Here is a 26,716-nt window from a genome sequence, read left to right as displayed (position 1 = left end):
ACAATTTAACAAAACTCAACTTGAAACTGAAGCAACACTATTTTAGGATGTAAAACCTTTATTTTGAATGAACTCTTGCTTTGAAAATGACTGAGATGCATGGCGTATTAAAGTATTAAAATTAAGTGAAACAATTCATATTTACAAAGAAATAAAATTAAAACGTGAACTGTAGCCTTTGCCATGGGACTTAACCAATAAGCAAGGTAAACAACCGCTTAGGGCACCAGAGAATAAGAGGGCCCCAAACAATGCCAAGAAGCCTATATTGATCATTTAGCTCTTTCATAAATTTTCTATCTTATGTTGTAAAATCTGTCTATATAACCATTACTATTTAATGTTATTACTTCTTTTCAAAAATGGGGATCCCATGAATAGTGGAACTTTCCTACTCTACTGCACATGCAAATATCAAAAACTAAATATGGCCAATTAAAAGTACATAACAGTTTGTTTGTGAACTTCTTTTTTTTACATGTGAATTGATTGTATTTTATTCTACATTGAGAAGATAAAGGCTCCACTTAGTTTATTTACAAAAAAATATAAAAATATCTACAAAGAGTGTCCGCCCCTGGTTTTTGCTAACTTAAGTATTTAAAAAATAAAGTTATTAATATATTTAAGTGTCAAATGGCAAAAAAAAAATTATTACTATTTTTTTAAAATTCACCTATTTACCTAAGCTTAATTACAAACTGAATCAACATTCAAATGACCAACATTATTGTAGTATCTGAAACTCTTCTTTTGAAGACTCGCATCAAGTCTCTTATTTTGAAATGTCCTCATGTGTCCTCCATGAGTGCGTGCGCTTGTGTCTCCGCCGCCCGCTTCACTCACCGCTGTGCGCCTGATTATTTTTACGCCGTCGAGTGCGCGAGCCTGGCGGTGAAATCCAGGTCATCCCGGCGGATCAGCAGCGGCGGCGGCGCGACTCTCCGCAGACTCACGGAGACATTTCCTCATTCCTCCGTGCAAAGGTAAGGAGATGATATCCCTCTCTTCTGCGTGTGCTTGTGTGTAGATGGCATCAGATGGGTACGTAATGATGCCAGCTGTGCCAGTGGCCCCGCGGGTAGAGAGAGAGGGAGAACCAGACAGACAGAGGGAGAGAGAGGGGCTTTAGACTGAGGCACAAAAAGTTGTTGGGACCCTCTGACTTCATATAATACCCGACAACTATAAGCTAGTGGTCGGGTCGTTGCGCGAGTTAAGACTGGTTCTGGTCGAAGAAGTGAAAAAGAAGAAGTGGTTGCATTAAAGGTTGTGGGTTGCTTTAACGGGACCCGGACTGTAATCCAGTTCTTCATCTATACATAATCATGATAATTTTGGGGCCAGACAGCGCGAGAGAGGGCTTCTGTACTCTGCCATAATCTGCTAATTAGCTAGTTCTGCTGTTTATATGGGGAATGCCATTGTAAGAAAGCCACTAGTTTGACTTGACACAGAAGCGATTAATGTAGTTTCTATGGCTACTTTTAGTTATTCTGACCTGATTGTATATCGTTTTTTGCAGGGATTTATTTGGCTATAATGACTAACTGCATTTCTAAGTTATCTCAGTATTACATAATCTCATTATTACCTTATATGGCTGCATAAAGCTAAAATATGAATGTACACATGCTTCTAATTTTATTAAAAATGAAAAATGTTGTCTTGGTCAATCTTAAAATGACTAAAGATGCAGGTAGATTAAAATATCAATCATTTATTGCAGATAATTTATGTATAGAAAAAAATATATGAATATGTGCTTTAATAACTGATATATTAGTCATTTCACCGGGACATTGAAGTATTCAGATTAATAAAACAAATAAAAAATAAGTCACAAATAATTAAAATTAAAATGAAAGCCGTAGTTTTTGCTGGCTGAAGTAAAATGTAATGGTTATTAGTATATTTAAGTATTGAAATGACAGTCAAAAATAGTTAACTATAAATTATGTGAAACAAATACAATTAATTATAGCCAATTCTGTTAATGTAGCCTTATGAAGTATTTAAATATTACTGTAGTTGTATATAATAAAATTAATATATTTATAATGCATTAGTGATAAATTATTTATGAAAATATTTGTGCATAATGATGATCATAACTTATATAATATGTACTATTAAAATAGTACTATAATTAGTAAAAAATGACATGAATTAAATCATCATCGAATCCAAAAGCATTTTAAAATGAATAAATATTTGTTCATCGTACAAAATCATGTGTAGCATTTAAAATGCAGTTATTAAAATGCAGTTACTTTGAATGATTAAAATGTAGTTATTAAAATGCAGTTATTTTAAAATGCAAATATTTTAACTGATTAAAATATAGTTATTAACATGCAGTTATTTTAAAATGCTGTTATTTTAAATGAATAAAATGCTGTTATTTTAAAATGCATTTATTTTGAGTTATTTTAAAATGCAGTTATTTTAAATGATTAAAATATAGATATTGACATGCAATTATTTAAAATGCTGTTATTTTGAGTTATTTTAAAATGCAATCATTTAAATTATTTTAAAAATTCAGTTATTTTAAGTTATTTTAAAATACAGTTATTGAAATGCAGTAATTTAAATTATTTTAAATTGCAGTTTTTTTTAAATTATTAACATGCAATTATTTTAAGTTATTTTAAAACACAGTTTTGAACTTAAGTTATTTTAAAATGCAGTAATTAAAATTATTTTCAAATGCAGTGATTTAAAATGCAGTTATTAAAATGCAGTTACTTTACATTATTAAAATACAGTAATTTAAATTATTTTCAAGTGCAGTTATTTAAATTATCTTCAAATGCAGTGATTTAAAATGATTAAAATGCAGTAACTTTAAATTTTTAAAATGCAGTTATTTAAAATAATTCAAATGCAGTTATTAAAATGCAGCTATTTTAAGTTATTTTAAAACACAGTTATTAAAATGCAGTTATTTCAAAATGCAGTTCTTTTTAATGCTGCACATTTTTTTAGCATGTTGATTTTTGCTGTCTAAGGTTCAGTAATAAAACAAATGCATTTCTTGCTCAGTATGTTTTTCTGTCAGTTTTAATCCTGCATTCATTTAACATTCAGACATCTGGGTTGCTAGTCTTGAGACACTTGAGCATAATGAACAATCTTTTTCTTTTTTCCTCCATGTCTCATTTTCTACCCATTTGTTCATCTGATCCTTTGTATATTTATTCACCATGTCACTTTTAAGCTCCGGAAAGATCTCAATGTACTGTATCTAACATGTTGAACAGACTTGTTAGTAATGTCAGCACAGTCCAGAGTTGTTAACATCCCATTATCCAGGCCTTATTAATTGGTTGTTAATATTTGATGCATGTGAGACTGAGAAGGGGCCTGTCTGTGTGTCTCAGTGTGTGTGTGTGGGTCTGTCTGTGTCTGTCAGCTGACCCTGTCCAGACTTGGACTGAATGTGCTGCCAGTGGCTGTCGTGACTAGTGTTCGGCCCAGTTTTAGCCTCACTCTCTGTGTCCTTTCCTGCGCGCTGCAGGTTCTGGCCCAGTTCAGAGACACAGACGTGATTGTGTCATGCGCTGCCAGAGAGAGTCCCACAGAGCGCTTATTGTTGCTTGAAGGCATCTGATGCTGCTTTCTCTTCTAACTTCTCATCTGTGCCATTCAGACATTCATTCTACACTACTGGTCAAAAGTTTGCTTTCAGTAAAAGTTGTATGCAGATGAAGTCAAAACGATTAGCCTTTCTGTGAATTTTTAACAGTATTTCCTATAATATTTTTTTTTTTCATCTGGAGAAAGTTTTATTTGTCTTTTGTCATTATTGTCATTACCATTTTGTCACCATAGAATTATGAGGTTCTATCTGACATTTTTGTCAAAATTGAGTCATTGACATTCTTATTAATAGACATCTTATTTACATTATGGGATTTTTTTTATTAGTTGTTCACATTTTAAGACTTTTTATTTAAAATCAAATGTTACACACATACTGTTATCTATATAGAATGCAAAAACTTTGAAGCTCAATATTTCAAAATCATTCAGAACACAGATAGAACCTTAATTCCATGGCGACCATTTTTAGGTCAATATTATTTTGTTTCGATTGTCTACCGCACAAACCACTATATACAATGACTTGCCTAATTAACTTGCTTTATTAACACACTGTAAAACCCAACAGTCAACTTATTAAAATGAAATGTAAAGTTAACTTAAAGTTTACTAAAAGTTAATTCTACTCATTTAAAACAAGTTTTTAACCTCACTGTTGAAGGTAATGAGTTAATTAAATACCAAGTTCACAGTACTTACATTAGTTTTTTAACTCAAATGGTTTGTAGCAATCGGTTTCCTCAAGCGATTTGAGTTTATTTAACTTATTAGGTTTTACAGTACTCAGTTGGTTTGATTTCGCTTCATTTATTGAGTTATATGCTCCAATTGCTTTGTTTACTCAAATGAATTAAGTTCACAGTACTCGATTCGTTTTTGAACTTAAATGGTTTGATGCAATCAGTTTCTTCAAACAGTTCGAGTTACCTTAACTTTTTGGGTGTTAAGCTTATTAAATGCATTTTAAGCTGGATATGGTATCTTGAAAAATATCTAGTAAAATATTATGTACTGCCTGTCATCAAGGATAAAAGAAATCAAATATTAGAAATCATTGTCATTAAAACTATTATGTTTAGAAATGTGTTTAGAAAAATCTTCTTTCTGTAAAACAGAAATTGATTAAATATCCAGGCCAAGGAGGCTTAAAATTCATGGAGGGCTAATAATTCTGACTTCAACTTTAGTTTTTGATGCGACGTTGCATTTCATATTAGTAACTGGCAATAATTTTTTCATCTATATATTTCTAAAAACATAGAAACTTGATTTATTTTGTCATATTTTGTCTCATTTTAATTGGTGCAATTCCACAGAAACTTTATTTAGTTGGAGGACTTAAAGCAACTGATAAGAGTTTGTCTTAGAATTTTTCACATTTAACTTTTTGTTTGTAAGATTTGGATGTTTTTTTACAGTGCAGTAAAATGTAAAAACAAAACAGTGAATGAATTGATAAAGTTAGTGACCCTTTATATTTAAAATTTTATATATATATATATATATATATATATATATATATATATATATATATATATATATATATATTATGGGTGTAAGGATAATACACTCAGCTCACGATACGATGTGTATCACGATATAATGTTCACGATTCGATATGTATCACGATATTTGGAATAAAAATTGAAAATTAAACTGAAATGCAAATTTTACCAAGTAAACTATTTTTTATGTATTTCTTTTGTTTCAACTTATTAAACTGAACCTTCTTTAAGAAAATAAATTAAACAGGCCTGTCTCTGGAAAATAAAACAATTTAAAAACTTCTTTAAAAATATTATTGAAATGACAGAGACAAAATTAAGGTCCAATTTAAGTAAAGGTGCAAAAACAATAAGCTTTCTATTCAATTGAATTTAACAGTAAGAGCTTAAGGCTTTGCTTGGTCACTTGCGTTTTTTGTGTGTGCAAAAAAAAAAAAACACATTTCCAGGTATTTAATTCATATTTAATTAAATTCATTTAGAGATATCTGTAATTACAATTGTGACTAGTCAAAACTCATTTAGAGATATCTGCAAATATTTTTTAATGGAAGTCAATGGAGGAATTTGACTAGTCATAATATATTTGCAGTAGGGATGGGAAGATTAACCGATATGTATCGATACGCGGTTATGCGCGTTCACGATGCGAGTGCATCGGTTCAGCAGCAGAGGATGAATGAAATTTTGGAAGCAAATCGAGATGCATCGGTTTTTGCGAGATGCATCGATTTTTCCGAGATACAGCTTATATTTTTAATATAGAATGTATTTTTTATTTATTAACAAGTGTTGTCAACCTGTTTTTGGCGCATAATTTAATCGACCTACATAAAGTAAGCCTTAGCAACGGATTTGCGGATGTGCACACACTACAACTCAGTGTATCAGGTGTGCGGATGAAGCTAGTGGTGCGCCCTCAGAAAGCGCGAGAAGCAAAACAAACATTTTATTCCTCACTGAGTTTTAAATCTAAAGTATGGCAAGCAACATTATGGATTTAAGGATGGACGACATGACAGGACAGATGCAATTTGCAAAATGTGCCGCGCATCTGTAAAATACGCGGGCAGTACGACTAATCTGATATCTCACTTGAAGCGGCGCCACGGTGTTGTTGTGAAAGCATCTTCCAGTGTTTCTGCATCCCCGGCTTTCGCACTGCTTCAACCAGCTCCAAAAGTGGTGAGAAAAGCATTGCAAGTTTTTTTTTTTTCCATGCGCAACAGTTCTGCTCGCTCTACGCCAATAACGAATGCTATTGCATTGTTCATCTGCAAAGATATTCAACCTAGTGTCACGGAGAACGAAGGTTTTAAACACCTCCTCCTGTTAATTTTTATTTAATTATAATAATAATAATATTAATAATAATAATGATAAAAATAATTGGGTGTCACAGTGGCACAGTGGGTAGTTTGACCACCTCACAGCAAGAAGATTGCTGGTTTGTTATATTTTTATTAGCCTGTTGTTTACAGTGACAGTGATGTTTCAAAGCAGCATAACACTGCTAGTTCACAACCTTAAGTTTTGAATAATCAGTGGCAAAATATATCTTTGTAAAACTTGTTTTCATAGTTGAAAAGTTAAATCACAATTCTTGTTGTGCAATGCTAATTTTATTTATGTTGAAAGAGTGCAAATATATATATATATTTTTTAATATATATTGCACTTATACATTCTGTTTATCTTGAAAATACTTAAATAATATGTGCTATATGTTCTAAAATGGCCCTCTACTGTAAACTGACACTCTGGCTCTGAGAGAAAAGCCAGTTTGTAAAAAAAAGTCTTGGTTTTGCTTGGTTTATAAATAATCAAACTCATTCAATGGCACAGCATCCTCTTTCACATCATCTCATAAACTTGATCTAATTAGTTAGTGCTGAAATATCGCATCGTATCGTGATATGGGTGTGAATCGTATCGTGTTGCATCGCAATATGTCACAAATGTATCGCTAATATATCGGATCGTATTCTTTGTATCGAGATGCGTATCGGATCGGCATTATAGCTTAGATGCCCAACCCTAATTTGCAGATATCTCCAATCTGATTTCGTACTAGTACAATTGTAATTGCAGATATCTCTAATTGTCATTCTGACTAGTCGAATTATAATTATGACTAGTCAAAATATAATTAGAGATATCTCTAAATATATTTATGGATAGTCAGAACAAAGGTTTAAATGCTAAAACGGCTTGCCATACGCGCGCGTCTATCAAAGTCCGCCCTCTGTTGTAACAGCTCACGGTCAGCTCACGTCATGTGTGATTTTGCGGCGGGAACATTATATGAAGACAGAATGATATTTTAGGGTGAATTTTACCTTATAAATACAGTATGTGACTCTTTCAACACCATTAGGAGGTATCCCTGTCGCTGTGCAAAGTATGTAAATCACTGTGAAGACTTCAAAACTTAAGATGTTTGACCCAGTATGCGTGTCAAAAAACGGACGAGTCTAAAGCAAATACTGTACAACCGAAATGTTGCCAGACGTCTGATTTTGAGAAGATGGGCCATCCTCTATTTCAGCTCCACTCATCTTGGTCTGCTAACATTACTGCTGCTGCAATCTGAACTCACGTGCGACAGCAGGTGGAACGTAGCTCACGTGCAAACAACTCAACTAATAAGAGAAAACGGACGTCATATCGTAATCAAATCGTCATAACGCCACGATGCATATTGTGACATTTTTGCATCGCAACAAATCGTACAACGATAAATCGTTACACCCCTAATATATATATATATATTCTTAAAAAAGTGAGTTTTACAAATCATATATATATATATATATATATATATATATATATATAAGAGCTGCAAAATATTGATAAAAATCTGACATTGAGATATTTTTATTTTCTGCAATTTATATTGTGATATTTCACCAAATAACTTTTAGCTCCATTTTTAAATAATTTGTACTTTTATATTAAATAGCCGATTTTGTAGAGGAGCACATCTGCAGGAAAAGAGACCGGCATAGATGAATTCATTCATTCATTTTCTTTTCAGCTTAGTCCCTTTATTAATCAGGGGTCACCACAGTGGAATGAACCACCAACTTATCAAGCATATTTTTTACGCAGTGGATGCCCTTCCAGCTGCAACTCAACACTTGGAAACACCCATACACTCTTGCATTCACACACTTACACTATGGTCAATTTAGCTTATTCATTTGACCTATAGTCCATGTCTTTGGACTTGGAAACCAGAGCACCCAGAGGAAACCCACGCGAACATGGGGAGAACTTGCAATGACTCTGAAATGACTCCACAATACCTGGTCAACTATAATCCTGTATAAAATATTCGATTCAAATTACAGTAAAATTGTTAAATATTATTACAATTTAAACAACAGTTTTCTTATTAAATCTAGTTTACATTTGCATTTATTCGTGTGACATTCAAAGTTGAATTTTTAGCATCATTACTTCTGTCAATTGAGCCTCCAGAAATCATTTTAATATGTAAAATCAATGAAAATAAAATAAATGTTAACTAAAGCATATTTAGTTTAACTTAAAAAAATACTTTTAGAATTCTTGTATGAGAAGAAAGCTCAAATTTTATATGAAGTAAAAATAATGTATACAAATTTTTACCCTGCATCCCTGATATGTGAAAGTAAATGCCTTTTAATGTACTATATGGCACAGTTCTCATGAAAATTAGCAGCAGTTTTACCAACAGTTTTAAATGCTGAAAATAATACTACATGTTCTTTGATCATCATATTAGAATCATTTCTGAAGGATCATGTTATAATGAAGACTGGAGCTATGATGCTGACATTTTTAAACTTGCAGCCCTGGTGATCAGAAAACAGTAGGTTTCTTTTATTTAAAACCTTTATTTTCAATCCCAAACTTTTGACAGGTAGTGTATGTCCGGCTTGCCTCATGTTCATTCATGTTCATAATGAATGTGAGCCGTTCCTCTGCGTTACCCCTGAATGACGTTCATGGAGACTGTCCGCTGCTGAAAAACGAGCTCGTGTCCCAGCTGTGATGTCATCCGCTGCGGGCAGACAGTGAGGTGTGTCAGAGTGTCGGCTGATGGATCGACAGTGGCATCAGGCCAAGTGTAACAGTGAGTCGTGGAGGCGCGTGGAGCCCGGGGACTGAGGAATGATAAATCGCTCCAAAGCGTGAGAGAAGCTTAGCGGGACTTATGGTGCATCAGCACCTGTCTGCCTGCACAAAACACACTCTGTTGCCCACGGAATGCCCAGATAACCAAATAGGGAGGATGAATGATTGTCACAAGTAGTCCAAAAAAAGGAAAAGAAAGTATAAACTTCTGTTTAATTATTGTGAACAAAACATTTCATATACATTTAAAATTTTCTTTTGAATGGTTGTTTCTTTTTTCTTTTTTTTAAGGGCTGTGATGAAAATCATCTTTTGTAAAATGTGTCAACTGTCATTTTGGAGCGATATAAACCCAACAAGTCTCTTTTTTTTAATTTCCTAATGTTAAAATAGGGCCCAAATCCCAGTGATTTTGAGGCCCACTGCAACATGTCATTGGAGTGCAGTTTTCCCCGCTCACTGAATTGATTGACAGGTGCCATGTTTCTATATAAACATGTATGCACATGTGCACAGAATAATTTTTTCCAAATAAACTGGGATTAAAAAATCTGTTCCAACTCTCTGTTTGAACTTATAAGTTTTGTAAGTTTAAAATGTTTTTAAAACAGAGCATGTTGTAATAAAGACAGTAAAATCGCTATGTATTTTTTAACCGCTATAATCACCACAGCATATGTGTGTGTATGCTGCAAAAGGCATTTGCGTGACAGTCCTCATTTCAGAAAGGCTTGAATAAACTCGCATGAACCACATGAAGTAAACTTACTTGCTATTTTTGACTAAAAAGCTGTATTTCAGCGCCATCTATGTCTTTCTCTATCACTGACTGCTGTTTATCTGTAACACATGAGAAGCACACTTGCACTTGGGAATGGTGGGTAGGGAGAAGCAGCTTATTTGCATTTAAAGCCACAGGCTACAAAAACAGCTACAATGTACTCAGAATCTAAAATGGGCAGATTCTGGAGGCTATAATAAATAATCTGATGGGTATTTTGAGCTGAAACTTTACAGACACATTCTAGAGACAACAAAGGCTTATCTTACATCTTGTAAAAGGGTTAAAATATGTGCCCTTTAAATGTAACTATTAATGTTTAGATGTACATATTCATGTAATATTCATTTAAGTAGTTTTTTAGGAATTTGTTATATTTGGTACCATTACCTGATCATTTAATTTAAAAAAATTTTGGTTTTGCATTGGTAGTGTTTTCCCCATTTAAATATCTGCTGTCTTCGAATGCGCTTTTTTAAAAAGACAACTTTGAAATAAATTTAAATAAATTAAATGTTAGATAAAATGTCTTGAACAAAATATTGGGGAAAAACCACGTATTTAAATAAAATGACAATATAAAAAAAATAAAATCACCAATTAAAAAAATAATAATTTCAAATATTTACTGGAAACAAAAATAAATGACATTTTATTATACATTATTTGTTATAATTATTTAAATAAATTCGCATCAGATTAACTTTTCTAGTCATCACAAACTGATTAAACTGAATACAACCTGACTAAACTGACTAAAAATTTTAAGTTAAACTTTGTATAACTTTAGTTGAAACCCTGATTAGCTTTTTAAAATAAGTTAAAGCAACATAAAAATAAAGGTTGTCTTAACTATGTGTTATTCAATATTTCATTTAGAATTTTTGGGTCCTTAGTAACTTTTTCAGAGCTTGGAGGTTTTTGCCAGTACTTACAAACTTAAAAATAGTTTGAAAACATTGTTTGTTACATATTAAAGAAAATGAATATTGGCTTATCGGAACAGGCCAGAATCTGCAATATTTAATTTGTTGCACGGTGGGTTGAGTACATTTTAATGGTGAAGGCCAGTAAATGGATGTCTCTCCCTTTGGAGTGTGAGTGATTTGGAGGCTGAGAGCTGGGACAGCAGCCACTCCAGACCGGAACACTCACTGCTTGTGGGAATAAAGCTTCCTGTCTCGCTGAGAGCCGTCTGTCTGACGCGGACTTATCGTACGCCAAGCTTCCTGTCTTGCTGCGAACCACATCATCTGGCCTCTGGCACCAAAACGTCAGGTGGCATAAGGGCTTTGGGTAGGAGCCGCACACACGCTGAACCGGGATCAGCTGTCGTTCCGCAAACCCTGCTGTCTGTCATTATCTGACGCGCTGCAGAACTGGACTCGGATCAGTGTATGAAGGGACGCCCCGGAGGATCTCAAAATTACTTGCGCCCCCTCAGAACATACTTAGACTGGAGAGGATGCGCCTCGGCCAAAAAGAGCAGCATTCACAGCCGGACACTTATGGATCGGAACATGGAAAAGGTCACGCTACCTATGTGTTCACTGCTTCGTGGTGGTTATTATGAGAGAGTGTCTAGTCGTTTTGCGTAAATTGGTGTAGGACACATCTATGTTTTAGTTTGTTTGTCTATGCTGTTTTGGGGTTTTATGGCAATCCTGAGAGCAATCCCTGTGGTTGATCTCAGAACTGAGGCATATGGCAGAGAGGGTTTGATAGGGCCGGGGTCCCTGGTTGACGTCCTGTGGTGTGGAGACAGATGGAGGCATGCCGGGGCATGAGGGGAACTGTGGTCCTGGTGGAGCGGAGATAAAGACACTAACTACCGCTTAGCTTGGCCAGAAACTGCAGAGCTAAACTTGTCTTTATTGCCGCAAACAGTATCTACTGTTTGACCCCTAGTGGGAGTTGGGATGTAGTTATTGATCATTGTATGCTTATAAAGCGCTTCAGTGGTGATGATAATTTTAAGACAACTTGGAAGTTGGCATTTGCCTGATTGCCACAACAAAAATATAATTGAAAACTCCAATGGATTTCCATTGGTTTATGGGAGATTTTGACAGAATATTCTAACAAAATTCAAAGTTTTTGACATTCTTTCTTTCAAAATATGATTTAAAGCCTAAATACAATTACTAAAGTCTTAATATTGGCTTTAAAACATCATCCTTGCATTAGGTATAAGGATAATTCACCCTAAAATGTTGTAAATCTCCCGCAGATCATTTGAAATATTGGTGACGTTTATTAATTTAGACGATTTTCAGCAGAAATGAACTGCTACCGCAACTTTGAAAGTCCAAAAAACGTATAGGTGCTATTTACAACTGATGAATTTGTGTTGTAAATACCCTCTGAAATGCATTCCCAACAAAAAACATTGCTCGAACCACTTCAGAAAGTGGTTTAAGAGGCATTCAAGACGAAACTGGACAAGTCTAGTTGTAGAAAACTCTTCTGTATCGTGCGGCCCGTGTGCAACCATTGGTATACACTCAAGTATGTGCTAAAATGGTTTAGCAGATAGAGCCCTCAGGTTACCTGGGGCACTTTCCTTGCATATGTGTTAACATTGTGCCTGATTTTTGCGTTACTGTATTGATAATAGTGGGACAGGATAATTATTATCTAACAATACCTTCACAAGTAACACAGTCTGAGTCTGAAGGCTGATTTATACTTCTGTGTCAATCGCACACATGTGCTATGGCGCAGTCTGCATGTGGTCGCATAGCCCTCGCCGTGGCTGATGCTGACACACAGCTTTTAAAAAAATGTAACTACAATTCACAACGACGCTTAGCGCAAGCTCTGTAATTGGTTGGCTTGGTAGCGCTGAGGAGTGTGTGCGCAAGGGTAAGAGCCCCACAAGCCTGATGGAGCGAGTGTCGAGTCCCGTGAAGGAGCTCTAGATGGAAACTCTTGTTTTGATTTCAGCTTATGATTAAAGTTGTTGCATGTCCGCGGGTTCCCTCCTGTAAGTGAGCAAGTTTGAGCTACCTCTACTTCTAGGTAGCATTCAGAAAAACCAAAACACCCACGAAGAAACTCGACACAGAGCCACATGAAAACCTACTGCTAGCTAGCGTTTTGGAAGTGTTATTGAAGAGCAGCACAAACAGCGCGCTGAAGTATAAATGCATGGCAGCGCGCAAGGCCTGCGCCGTAGGTCACGCCAATCACTCGACGCAAAAGTAAACCAGGGAGAGAGCAGGCACCGAGCTCAAGAGCATCAGAGCTGAACTCATTAATATTCATGACAGTTCCAAATATGATCAAGCCCGAGCTATTTTATGGCTTGGTACTTTTTATGTAAATAGTTATTTTTGACTCATCAAGAATGAAGTTAAAGAAAAAGGATTTTTAAGTTAGTCTGAAGTTTAAATCTAATTAATCATTTCCCATCAGAATTTCTGTGCAAGTTTTCATTTTGTCGTCATCATCTGATGTTTCTGTTATAAGGTCATTTCAAAAATGTCGTCATCCTTATTTATGATCAATAAGGACTGTTGTTTTGTACTGTGTGTTATATAAATATTAAACACACACACACACACTCTATGTGCCTACATTTATTCTGTAATGAAGATTGAGATGTGAGTTACAGACCCATTGTACTTGGGGTTTTGAGTCCTGTAATGTCTCTGTCTCTAATGCTTCAAAGCTGATCTCTGTTCTGATACAGGACACTGCAGCACTGCACCAAGCTCTCTCTCTCTCTCTCTCTCTCTCTCTCTCTCTCTCTCTCTCTCTCTCTCTCATTCATTCTCTCTCTTTCTTTCTCTCTCTTTCTCTCTCTCTCTCTCTCTCTGTCTCTCTCTCTCTCTCTGGTGCAGCAGCTTGACTTTGACATCAGCTCTTCTAGAGGACATTGCAAACACAAACTTTTAGGACTCTAATTATTTACAGCATCTCTAGCTGGCTAAATCACCCTTCACAAGTCTGGAGGAAGGTGAAGCATCATTTCAACCAAGCATAGGCTGACAGAGCTGTTTTCAGGGGCGTTTTGAGGGAATTAGTTAGTTTAAATCAACCTTTGTGTCAATCAATATGTCAAACTAATAAGCAGCCCTTTAAAAGTGAAGAAAGTAAGATTACTTCTTAAAAGGTTTGTTCATTTGAAAATAGAGGCACAGAAATATTTTTAATTAAGTCATTTTTTTCCCAGTCCCCAGTCAGTGTCACATGATTCTCCAGAAATCATTCTGATATGCTGATTTACTTATCATCAATTTTGTGAGCAGTACTGCTGATTAATATGTTAGGTTTAAGCATGGATATTGATCATTTAAAAGAACAGCTTTATGTTGTGTTTTTTTTAAGACACGAGTCAAAGATGAAATGTTTTTAAACATAAAAATTGCAGTAAATTATATTTTCATCACAGCAAATTGTTAAATATAGTGACTATTTTGAGAGGAAATATCATTTAGTGAAAAAACAGTTTATGAAGAATCAAGCAGCAAAATACATTATAATTTTAGTTGAAATCTTTAAACTATTTACTATCTTTAAATCTAAAGCACTGGATTTCATTTAGACGTTTTTAATCATTTAAAATTATATTATCTAGCAAGAAATTGTTCTTTTATATACTTACACTCACTGGTCACTTTATTAGGTACACCTTACTAGTAACAGGTTGGACCCCTATTTTGCCCTCACAACTGCTTTTATCCTTGGTGGCATAGATTCAACAAGGTACTGCAGATATTTCTCAAGAGATTTTGGTCCATATTGACATGATAGCATCATGCAGTTGCTGCAGATTTGTCGGCTGCACATCCATGAAACGAATCTCCTGTTCCACCACATCCCAAAGGTGCTCTGTTGGACTGAGATCTGGTGACTGTGGAAGCCATTTAAGTACAGTGAACTCATTGTTATGTTCATTAAAAACCAGTCTGAGATGATTCGCTCTTTATGACATGCTGGAAGTAGCAGGTAACGTCTTTCCAATCTTCTATTGTCCAATTTTAGTGAGCGTGTGCGAATTGTAGCCTGAATTTTCTGTTCTTAGCTGACAAGAGTTGCACCCGGTGTGGTCTTCTGCTGCTGTAGCCCATCTGTCGCAAGGTTCAATGTGTAGTGCATTCAGAGATGCTCGTCTGCCTACCTTGGTTGTAACGAGTGGTTATTTGAGTTACTGTTGCCTTCAGCTAGAACCAGTCTGGCCGTTCTCCTCTGGCATCAACAAGGCATTTGTGCCCACAGAACTGCCGCTCACTGGATATTTTCTCTTTTTTTGGCCCATTCTCTGTAAACCCTAGAGATTGTGTGTTGTGTGTGAAAATCCCAGTAAATCAGCAGTTTCTGAAATAGTCAGACCAGCCCGGCCGGCACCAACAACCATGCCACATTAAAAGTCACCTTTTAAATCACCTTTCTTCTCCATTCTGATGCTCGGTTTGAACTGCAGCAAATCATCTTGAGCATGTCCACATGCCTAAATGCATTGAGTTGCTGCCACGATATTGGCTAATTAGAAATTTGTGTTAACGAGCAGTTGGACAGGTGTACTTAATAAAGTGGCCGGTGAGTGTATACTTGTTTTTTTTTTTTCCTAAAAATGATGTGGAGTGACAATTTCACCCATATTTTGACATTTTATTATCATTCAATTATTTCAAACCGCAAAAGTAAACCCACTATTTGCATATGAACATCTATTGTTGCAGAAACTAAAATGTGATGTCTCCTCTTTGACCCTTGTTTCAAAATCTTTTTTTTTAAATGTGTCTTAAGCATACAATTGTGTTACAAAGCCGATAGCATCAAGACATACAAAACAATCTTCACGTTGCATTACTCAGCGCTCAGTCACGTTTAACAAGTATATCATGAGTTTTGCTTAGTGCAGGAATGGATGGTATGGAGAGCAAGTGTCTGCTTTGCGCTGCAGCTAGACGTGACCTGGCTGACCTCTGCGGTTCGCACCACTGCAGAATGCAGTCGAGCAGCAAACGTCTTGCTGTCTAGACGCTGTGGGTGGAGTCCCAGAGGGCTGTCCATTGATTGGCTGAGAGAAGAGATCCTAAAACTGATTAGACACTCACTTCAAAGGCACCTGTTTGTTTGCAGTCTGTCTTTCAGTTTTGCTCATGTGTGTGTGTGCGTGTGTGTGCGTGTGTGTGCGTGTGTGTGTGCGTGTGCGCGTGTGTGCGTGTGTGTGTGCTTGTGTGTGTGCGTGTGCGTGTGCTTTCTGAACAGTACAGTTCTTAGAGGATGGATTGATTTAGTCTTTTCCACCCACATGGCTCCAAATTTAATTGATTTTATTTGCCTTATCTTTATGTAGCTTCTCATCACGGCGCTCTAAATAACATATTATGCAGCTTTCAGTGTAAGGCCTGACCTGATCAATAAAGCCATTAATGTTTTCAGATCACTTTAGTGCTTTGTATTAAAGGGTAATCACTTTTCTTTTTGGGTGCAGAAAGGAAGTCATCTCATTCGCTGTTGCTAAGGCAACCAAAAATCTCCAGCATATTGCATAAAACAGACTTTAATACATCCCACATTTTGCCTTGTTGGCAATGCAGGATTGTTAAGCTAAATAAACTGTTCACTTACTTAAAAAAAAAGGTGGATCGAAATGCTGTACATAAGATTTAGCGCCGTCGCTCAAAATACTGCTTAAGGCAAAGAAATGTACAGTGATTACAATACTGTAAAAGAGACAGTGAGAAGAGGAATGCAGGTATTGGAAATGATAGATTGCCAAAACAACATCCGTCCTGATACTGTGCAGACAGACGTGCTGTCATTAATTCATGCTGTTGTATCTGCTCTGATCCAGACTAGTGTCTGTTCTGAGGTCAGTGTCTGCGTGCGTGGCATACAGTATATGAACGATGCATTTCCTCCTTGCACTTATTTTCGCTTTTTCTGTCTGTGTCTAGTAGGGCTGGGTGACATGACCTTTTAAAAGAATTAGAATAAAAATATAATTAGCTTAAGCATATCATAATTATATAATTATAGCATATAAAACATGCTAAAGGAAAAAAAACTTGCCCTCAAAAACCTTGCTTGCTTTCATTTAAAGATTAAAATTAACAACATCTATTTTTGGTTGCATACAAGCATGTTTTGCTTTTGTTGTTGTTGTTTAATGGTTCTGCTGTGTTGTTTGTGTGTTTCTATGGCAAATGGGGGGAGAGGGGAGCAGGGCCGGATATGAGGCTGATTTATACTTCTGCATTGAGTGATCCTGCCTTGCCTGTAGCTGTGCATTTATACTTCTGCATGCTGTTTATGTTGCTCTGCAATAGCACTTCCGAAACTCTAGCTGGCAGTACGTTTTTAAGTTTTTAAATGTTCCTCTGTGTCAAGTTTCTATGAGGGTGTTTTGTTTCTTTTCTGAATACTAACTGTACAAGTAGCTAAAACTCGCTCATTCAGAGGTGGGAACCGGCGGACTAGCAATAGCTTTAATCATAGGGTAAACACAAATCAACAGTTTCAATTTGGAGCTCCTTCACGGGACTCGACACTTGTAAACTCTTATTTTATCGTAAACACTTAGCACCACCCACACTCGTCACCAATACCAAGCCGACCAATCACAGAGCTTAAATCAGAAGTACGAGTGTAAATCAACCTTTAGTGATTTTGGGGGCCCTAAGTAAACCATGGGGCCCTAGCATTGAAACTCAAAACATTATCTCCGTAGATCAGTCAGCGTTTATCATCTGACAGGTGTTTAGGCCAGAAAGCAGGGTCGTGAAGGTAGCTGTGTGTCATTGATTGTCTTATTTCCCCCAAATTTTCTAAATTTTCACTCTTGCATACTCCATCTACCTCTAACTCAGCTCTACTCTGATAGGTTGCAGACTGGCAGTGTCTTTGAACCCCCACTCACACCTCGCGCATGTGCAGTACAGAAGGAATGGTCCACAATTCATATCGGCCCCCGGTTTTGAAAAGAAGTAACGTTAAAATCTTAATAGTTATAGACAGACAGTTTTTATATGATATATGAGTAATGTAGTCTTCTTGGCATTGGTCGGGGACCACTAATACAGCTGCTTGCCTTGCTTAGATCACACTGTACACGCTTTTCCATTCCAAAAGCTCGAGGCACACTACAAAGCCTTTTTGTTGACGAGGAAAAAAAGTAGTGCAGTGTGCTTTATGTCACTAGGCAACGACTGAATCAGCTGCATATTGTGCGCAAGTGCTGCTGTTGATATTGTTATAATTGTAATATTTAATAATATTATGATATTTAAGATTTGTGAAGTCATACAGCTCTAGATAAATTGAAACAGCAACCACTAGTCTGTCCTTTTGACAACACAAACAGAGCTGTCACCTCAACAGAAACCTGGCCTCTACTTTCATTTCATTATAGAATAAAAAAGACTGGCACACCACACTTTTTCAGCTCAGAGTTTACTTTTTTCACAGTGAGCAACGGAAAAAAAATGTGGCGCAGAAGGCAGTTAAAATGTGAGGTGCGCAGGGTACATAAGCAGCGCACAAAAGGCTTATTACTAAACCTTTCAAAAGATGCACCTCTCAATGCAAAAAGCGAGTTGGGTGTGATCGGTCCATCATTAGTTAAGTCCGCCCCTGAATATACGGGAACTCGGAGTGGAGTGTCGAATCAAATACAATTTTCATTCAAACAGACTACTTGATAACATTGATTTATTGCCCAGCCCTAGTGTCTAGTTCAGAGTATTTGATTTATGCTGTTTTATTAAGGTACTTTTGAAAAGGTCTGATTTAATTTTACTGAAAAAAAAACTGATGTGCTTTTTGGTTACGTTTTGCTCAAGCGTATTGTTTTTTTACAAGTGCTAATGTATTAGTAGAGCTCAAAATTGAAAAACTGTGGAGCAAAACTGAAAATTCAAGTTGCGCTTTGTTGAAAACCAAAACCGATTTAAGAATTTACTCTTTAAATGACTAGTTTTGCTGAATTTAAATATTTTTCCAGTACCTAAAGAAATACAGAGATTTGGGATTTCAAATTCTAAAATTAGTATTTTTCTTTTTCTGAACAAGATAAATTTTACTGTCAGCACAGACAAAAAAAAATATCATTAACCAAATACTAACATGTGGAATCTATCAAAAACTAGCATAATATTTAACGTACTATTAGAGACCCTACTATTCCACATCAGAGTTTTGATCAGTCATTGTTTTGTTTTTTTTACTGGCAGACAAGGTAGCCGCTATTAGTCATTAATGACATGGGCTGTTATGATGTTAGTCTGGCTGGATGAATCAGTTCAGAGAATAGTTGTTCCTCGGAGCTTCATCATGATTTAACCAGGCTCCGCGAGTGAGAAAGAGACAGACCCCCTGCTGAGATCACATTACACAGACCTGACAGATACAGAGAATATTTTAGCAGCCGTTTATTGCAGTCATTTTTAGTACTGTTTAGCATGGCTGCTGTTCAGCCTTTTCATGGAAAGACTGTTCTGTAGGCTTTGCGCCCTAATGTGATTCAGTGTCTGGTTAACTTTGTTTTTAGATTAGGCAAGTTATAATTTGATTGCACTGATATAACAGTTCCGCACAACGCTGGCAAGATGATGATAATTATTAGATATAATGATAATCTAATGATATATTTCACTCAATACATTTAGTCATCTTCAAGTCATTCAAAATGTAGTTGAATTTGTTGGTTACGTAGAACATTGAAGATTATTTTTTGTCAAAACTGTAGTCCTTGGTGATCATTAAAATGCAAGTCAAATGCTACTGGAGATTTGAGAAAAAAAAAATCTGCACATGCTAAAACAAATTGAAGCATTAGTTCACCCAAACACTTATATTTGGCTGTTAATGACTAAATGCTAAGGGTGTCACGATCCTCCAAATCCTCGATTCGATTACATTTTCGATTCTAAAGTCACGATACGATTAGATTTTCGATTATGAATAATTAATTAATTAATAACGAATTAATTATTAGTAGCCTACCGTTTAAACTACCTGACTTGCATGGTCTTTGTTTTACCCATAAACAAATCATACAGTAAATAAATAAAGGTAAGTTACACACATAATTACAACCTGTCAATCACTTTTTTCTGCAGGACTCGTGAATAGGCAGTGATCTGTGTCGTTATAATGGCGTCGGTAAAAAAGGTGCACAACCAACAGAAACCAGCCAACAGTATCTGAGGTGTTCGCTTGTGTGAAAGTAAAAAAATGGAAGCGGTCTACTGACCCGCTGACTGCCTTGACCCGCTGTCTCGAGCACATGACAATGTGTGTGAGTCTGTATCTGTGTGTTAATGTTATGAGACAACACGAACGTTGTCAACATAACAACATTGAAAGAGGAGAGGATTTAAGCTCTGTCGACGGGTCTCCTGCGTCTGCCGTTTAACAAGCACTTCAACAAGCATGTTTTTTCCCACTTGGCAAGCCAAGCTAATGTGACATGGGTGCGTGGCAGCATCGACGATTCTATTTTTTGATTCGATAATCGAAGTTGAGCATAAATTCCAATCGATTTCGATTAAAAATCGAAATCGTGACACCCCTACTAAACGCCACATTGTTCCAAAGCCCTAAGACCTTCATTCAACTTCAAAGCACAATTTAAGATATTTTAGATGAAATCTGAGAGTTCTCCTATCCTCCATCTACAGCAAGGGTCCAGAGATGTTCATAAAAGGAACCTAAAACATTCTTAAAACAATCCATGGGATTCAATGCTGATTGTAATCACTGTAATCGCATAAAGCTCCAAGAACACTTTTGTGCACTAAAGATTTGTTGTTCACCTACAGGCTGATTTATTCTCAACTCTATAAGCTCAATTGAGTGTGCGCAGTGAATGTGAGACAGCATTGCGTTGTTGGCAGTAATTCGATTTGGTTGCGTACAGTGTCATTTGGATTGGTGGTGTGCATAATGTATTTTCTAACTTCATACGTGGCTCTGCATCTAAAGAAGTCTTTTAGGTTTCTTTTGAGGCTTTGATTAAAAATTCATCATAAATTGAGTGTAAATAAATTCTATTTCAATGTGTGTGTATATAATAGAGATGGCTCGATTCCATAATTTTGGATTTTATAAGATGGAAAATAAGTGAATTTAAAACTTTGTTAAAGTAATTATAATAAAATACATTAATAAATAATAATAATGTATATACACAGTGTTGGGGATAGTTACTTTTGAAAGTAATGCCTTACAATATTGAGTTACTCCCTAAAAGAGTAACTAGAGCATTACTTAGTTACTTTTTATGGAAAGTAATGCATTACTTTACTTTTGAGTTACTTTTGATTTACTTTTTCATATCTGCCTGAGGCTTGATATTTTTCAGAACTTGTAGGGTATATTCCTTTTCTTTTTCTTTTTTTTAAATAGATGAGCTCTGCATTTAATGACTGTATAACCTACACCTTCATTTGCTTTAATAAAAACTAATAAAAAATTTGAATAATGTCTTCTGAGAACTTCCGGACGCTACACATGTTGTACAGATTAATGAAAGTTGAAAGCAATGTGTTTGATACTTTTGTGTTTTTATCTCATTAGCTCAGTAAAATCACTGTTCATTAAAACAATCCCCCTTTTTTTCATGTGTTCAAAAGAATGAGAATACTTCCATCACAGAAATGTAAGGCTTTGCCATCTTGGTTTCTGTTTTTTCCCTCAGGGAGCTCACTCTCTCATTAAGTGTGTAATTCAATGTGTTCACTAATTTTCATTCAGCAAACTATTTTTAAAAACATATTAATTAATCTAAAAAGTAATTCTAGTTAATTTTTTTTAAAAGTTACTAAAATTTTATTCATTATTTTTTAAAGTGATGCCTTACTTGTTAGAAAAGTAATTATTATGGAACTCATGTTACCTATAATGCGTTACCCCAACACTGTATAAATTTAGATATTAGCAAGTATTTTTCCAGTAAATATTTGTCCAGTACCAGTATACTGTGGTCCCTCGCTATAATGCGATTCACTTTTTGCAGCCTTGCAGTTTCGCTGATTGTTTTCGTGCAATTTGACATGCTTTTTTGTTCTGCGTCCTGACTGGCTGTAGACCATTGTCAATTAATTTCCTCCCTGCCAAATTGACATAAATCTTTGATCGCTAGCATAGTGACTCTGAAGTGCTGTTCTGTATGTTTGCAACTTTTCTCCCCACAATGTTGACGAAGCAATCTGCACCGTCAAAGGTATCTGCGGTAGCACCCAAAAGGCAGAGGAAGATGCTAACCATCGCACAAAAAGTTGGACTGTTCTAGACATGCTAATAGAGGGTAGACGTTACGCAGCTGTAGGACGCCATTACGGAATAAATAAATGAAGATCAAATGGTTTTATTCTTTGGTTTCATAATGCTACACTTATTAAATTTGAACTTAACTTTGAAAGTGTTTAAATGAGAGAGAAAAGTGTGAACATGTTAATGCCTGTCTGAGAAAACTGTATAAAGTGTGTAGTGTGGAGCTTTAATAATTGTAAAAAATAAAGCGGACTACTTTGCAGATTTCGCCTATTGTGGGTTCTTTTTAGACCGTAAATGAGGGACCGCTGTACTGCACATCGCAAATGTATAATGGTTTGCATTAAGCAGACAGTTAGCTTGAGCATATAAAATATAGCCTAAATGACTTGTTTACACAATTTGTACCAAAACAAACAGTTTCATGAGTGTCCTCTAATTTATCATTTAGCATCTCCACTCGTTGACTTCTTCACCATGGTTTCAGTGTGATAGTTACTAAAAGTTGCCCCTGTTGTTGTAAATAATAGTACAACAGCAAGCATGCCAAGTATGAAAGCAATTTGCGGCTGTGCATGCACAATCTGTGAAGAATCGTACTGCGAGTCAGGCGAAAATATAAATCAGACTTATCAGACTCATCTTCTGCATCATATTTTGTGTAGTGCTGCTGAGTCTTATGGGACTATCTTGCAATGCCCTTAGCAAACGCGCACCCTGACCTGACGAAGGAGAGAAGTTTGAGCAAAAAAGCTTCTTTGTTCTCCTGAAAAAAGTCACTGATATCTCAGATGGCCTAAGGGCCAAACTGCAGTTTTTCATTTTGAGTGAACTGTTTCTTAAACAGAATGACATATGTCAGTTTAGTTGATGTGTTTTTTTGTTTAGTTTTTAGATGTTGCTCCAAACATAAACTGATCGTGTCTTTTTTGGCATTTAATTTATCAACAACCTTATGAAACTTCATATTTTACTAATATAAATTCCACCGATCCAAGAAGTGATAAAAAACATTGATAGTCCAACATTTTTTTGAAATTGAATGTCAAATGTAAAAAAAAAAAATGTCTTCACCAAAGGAAGCACAGAAAAATTCCTAGGATATTTTATCATCACATGAGCTCTTTTTTGGGTCAGCAGCTTATGTAAAACTGTCTGTAAAGGGGATTTTTTTCACACAATCAATAACTCGTTGTCTGAGATCATGTGGACTTCAACAAACCTCTTTCAGGTGAAATAGTTTTCCAGTTTATGCTTTTATATAGATTTGGATCTCAAGGGTTATGTCTTTTAATTTAATTTGGCAAATTGGTCAATATTGTAAATCTTTAAGCATGTGTTAGATCATCTTTCTTATGTAATACACGTTTTGACGTTAATCTTTAATAACACTTGTTATTTAACACTAATAAATCTTTAATCTGAACCAGTTTCAACTCAAAATAGAGGACTCATTTTGGTCATTTATTTACATAACTGCTTTTTAAGTAAAAACACAAACCCATGAAAACAGGTTTCAAAGTTCAAGTTTTTCAAAATGACACCATATATATTTACATATACTTTATAAAAGATACAAAAATGTGACTTACACAACCAGATAAAACTTTGGAATCAGTTTGATTTACTTTAAAAGAAGCAAATTCTGCTCACCAAGACTGCATTTATTTGATCATCAAACAAAAACTAAAAACATCATCACATCAAATACAGTTAAACTGCTAAATTGAGAAATATTATTACACTGTTTATTATTGTTTGTTACTGTTTGTTTATTATTAACTGTTTGCTTATTAAATGTAGCTTCAAATTTAATTTGTTTCTGATTCAAAGCTGAATATTTTTCCTGATTACTCTACATGATCCTTTAGAAATCCCTATAATATATGAACAGTTATTGTCGGTAGAAAATTACTGATAATATTTCTTACAACTATCAGTGCTGAATATAGTTTATCATGGAAACTGATGATTTTTTTTTCTTTTAGGGTTCTTTGTTAAGCAGAATGTTTAAAATAGTAGCTTTTGTTTGCAATGTTTTTTTACACTATAAATGTATTAAAATAAAGTAAATAAAAAGAATAGTACTTTTGAATGGCTTTGTATCAGTTTCCCAAACTGATGTCAACAACATTAAATGTTTCTTCTTGAACCGATCTTGATGCTAGAATACTTTAAGGATTAGGTGACACTGAAGACTATCATGCTATACACCACACAATTTTATATTCAAAAACTTTCCAAAACCTTTTCATTCAACATTCATCGCTGGTGGAATGATTTTTCCATTCCCACACAGACTGCTGATTCAATGATATCATTCAAACAACAACTAAAAAACGCATCTCTTCAGCGATGGCTTAAATCACTGTGAACAAACACCACTCAAAACATCATGCAATTCTGGGTGTGCCTCACACAGGTCAGTGGGCTTGACAACCCATCTGTAGAATTTTACTCCTTCATCTCTGACACTGTAACCGACACATGGACTACTGTTTATTGTGCCAATCACTCAATATCTCTAATAGCAGTTCTAAATGTGTCTCACACAGGTGAGTGGGCTTGACAAACCACCTGTCGAAAACAATTTAATCTCTGACACTTTAACCAACACATGGAGCAGTTTTTGCACCAATTAATCTATATCTCTAACTGCAATTCTGAGTGTGCCTCACACAGGTGAGTGGGCTTGACAAACCACCTGTAGAAAACACTTCTTCATCTCTGTAACCGACACATGGAGTACTTTTTATTGTGTCAAGCACTCAATATCTCTTATTGCAATTCTAAATGTGCCTCACACAGGTAAGTGGACTTGACAAACCACCTGTAGAAAACACTTTCATTTCTCTGACACTTTAACCGACACATGGACTAATTTCTTTGCACCAATTATTCCATATCTCTAAAAAAAACCTTGTCCGTTTAAAAAGCGTGCATCACACAGGTAAGTGCGCTTGACAAACCACCTGTAGAAATCACTCTCTCATCTCTCTGACTCTTTAACCGACATTTGCACCATTTTTTTGCACCAATTACTCCATATGTCAAAAAAAAAAAACATTTATGATGTGTGCTTCACACAGGTGAGTGGGCTTGACAAACCACCTGTAGAAAAAGAAATTATAAAAAAAAAAATTTCCCAGTCCTTAATCTAGCAACTAATTCTCTGAGCACTAACGGTTTCTTTGTATAACTAGCATTTTTGTGTGTATTGGCTCTTGTTGAATCGCTGAATGCCTCTATTGGACAAAAGCGTCTGCTAAATGTAAATGTAGACTAGTGAGCAGAATAAACTTTTTATAAAACATTAAAAAAACTTACTTGTTCCCAAATTTTACTTGTAGGGTATATAAAAATCATATTTTCATGCTATGATATTGTGATCTAACCTTTAGATGTGTGGTTTTTCAGGGCTTGTTAAGTCCAGACTCTGAGTGAAGAAGCACTCAGGAAAGAGACCCACTGGAGAACAAAGAGATAACAACGAAGAAAAGTGCATCTAAACATCTGGCAGCTGTTTGCGTGTGTGAACTGTGATGCCTGTATTGGTGTCCTGGCATGACCTCGTCAGGCTGTGTGTGTGGCTTTGTCTTTTGTTTGATTTGGCCGGCGTTCTCTTGCTTCACGTGTGTAGAATATTATTTATTGTGTGATGGATCCGTGCTCTTGCTTTGTGGCTTGCGGCAGGGGTCAGACGAGGTGAGGGTTTGCCGGGTTTCTAAATAACACAGGCGATATGTAGTCTGCAGTCTGGGCTCAGCTCGCCGTCCGCTGGGATGTGGGAGAGCTACAGAGGTTGTCTGAGGACACATTCTGCCTCGTCCTTCAGTCTTCTCCTAATGAAAACTGAGTTTTTTTGAAAAGTTAAATCAATGATATTAAGCCGCAGAAACATTAGCTGTGGCTTGTGATAACTGTGTCCAGTAAAGTGTTATGTAACAGTCATTAACGGCCGGCGCTCCTGCTGGGGATTGTAGACACTAATGTGCATCTCTTCACAGGAACTTGATGTTTTGTTGCTGGTAAAGAGCTGCTGTAAGATCATAAAATGTTGATGTGTTGACCGCCTACTGTTTCTAATTTTTCTTTAATGAAACCTCCATGTTGAGTTTCTGTCTGTCTGTCTCTTTGTCTGTCTCAGTCGTTGTCTGGCAGATCAGGGTCTTAGCTGATGATACAACTGTAAACTGTTTTTATAACCACACACAGACACACACTGCACAACAATGGTTCATAATGGATAATATCAGTTGGTACTTTGAAATGGAAATGTATTTGTTTGATTACCATAAACAGTGCTGTTGAAATCATATTTTCTTTTCTTTTCTTTTTTTAAGTACACGGCACGCATTAGTTTAAACTGAAGTGAGCCGACCATGTTGAAAAATGCCATTTAAAAAATAGTATTTTAAAGCATTACTGTTTTGCTGACACGTTTTCTCTTTTACAGTAAAAGTGCTTGATA

The 26,716-nt window shown here is 35.7% G+C and overlaps 1 protein-coding gene across 2 annotated transcripts in view; it reads left to right on the top strand.

The window, feature by feature from the left end:
* Positions 1-868: 868 nt before the first annotated feature.
* The window catches only part of ldlrad4b (low density lipoprotein receptor class A domain containing 4b), a 114,133-nt gene continuing 88,285 nt past the window's right edge, over positions 869-26,716 (top strand). For both annotated transcript variants that reach the window (XR_012391485.1, XM_009292466.5), the window contains exon 1: positions 869-986. The gene's annotated coding sequence lies outside the window, so the exon portion shown is untranslated. The remainder of the gene's footprint in view (positions 987-26,716) is intronic.

This window comes from Danio rerio, chromosome 16, assembly GCF_049306965.1.
Source record: "Danio rerio strain Tuebingen ecotype United States chromosome 16, GRCz12tu, whole genome shotgun sequence".
Classification (NCBI taxonomy): Eukaryota; Metazoa; Chordata; class Actinopteri; order Cypriniformes; family Danionidae; genus Danio; species Danio rerio.
This window is presented reverse-complemented; position numbering and strand designations above follow the sequence as displayed.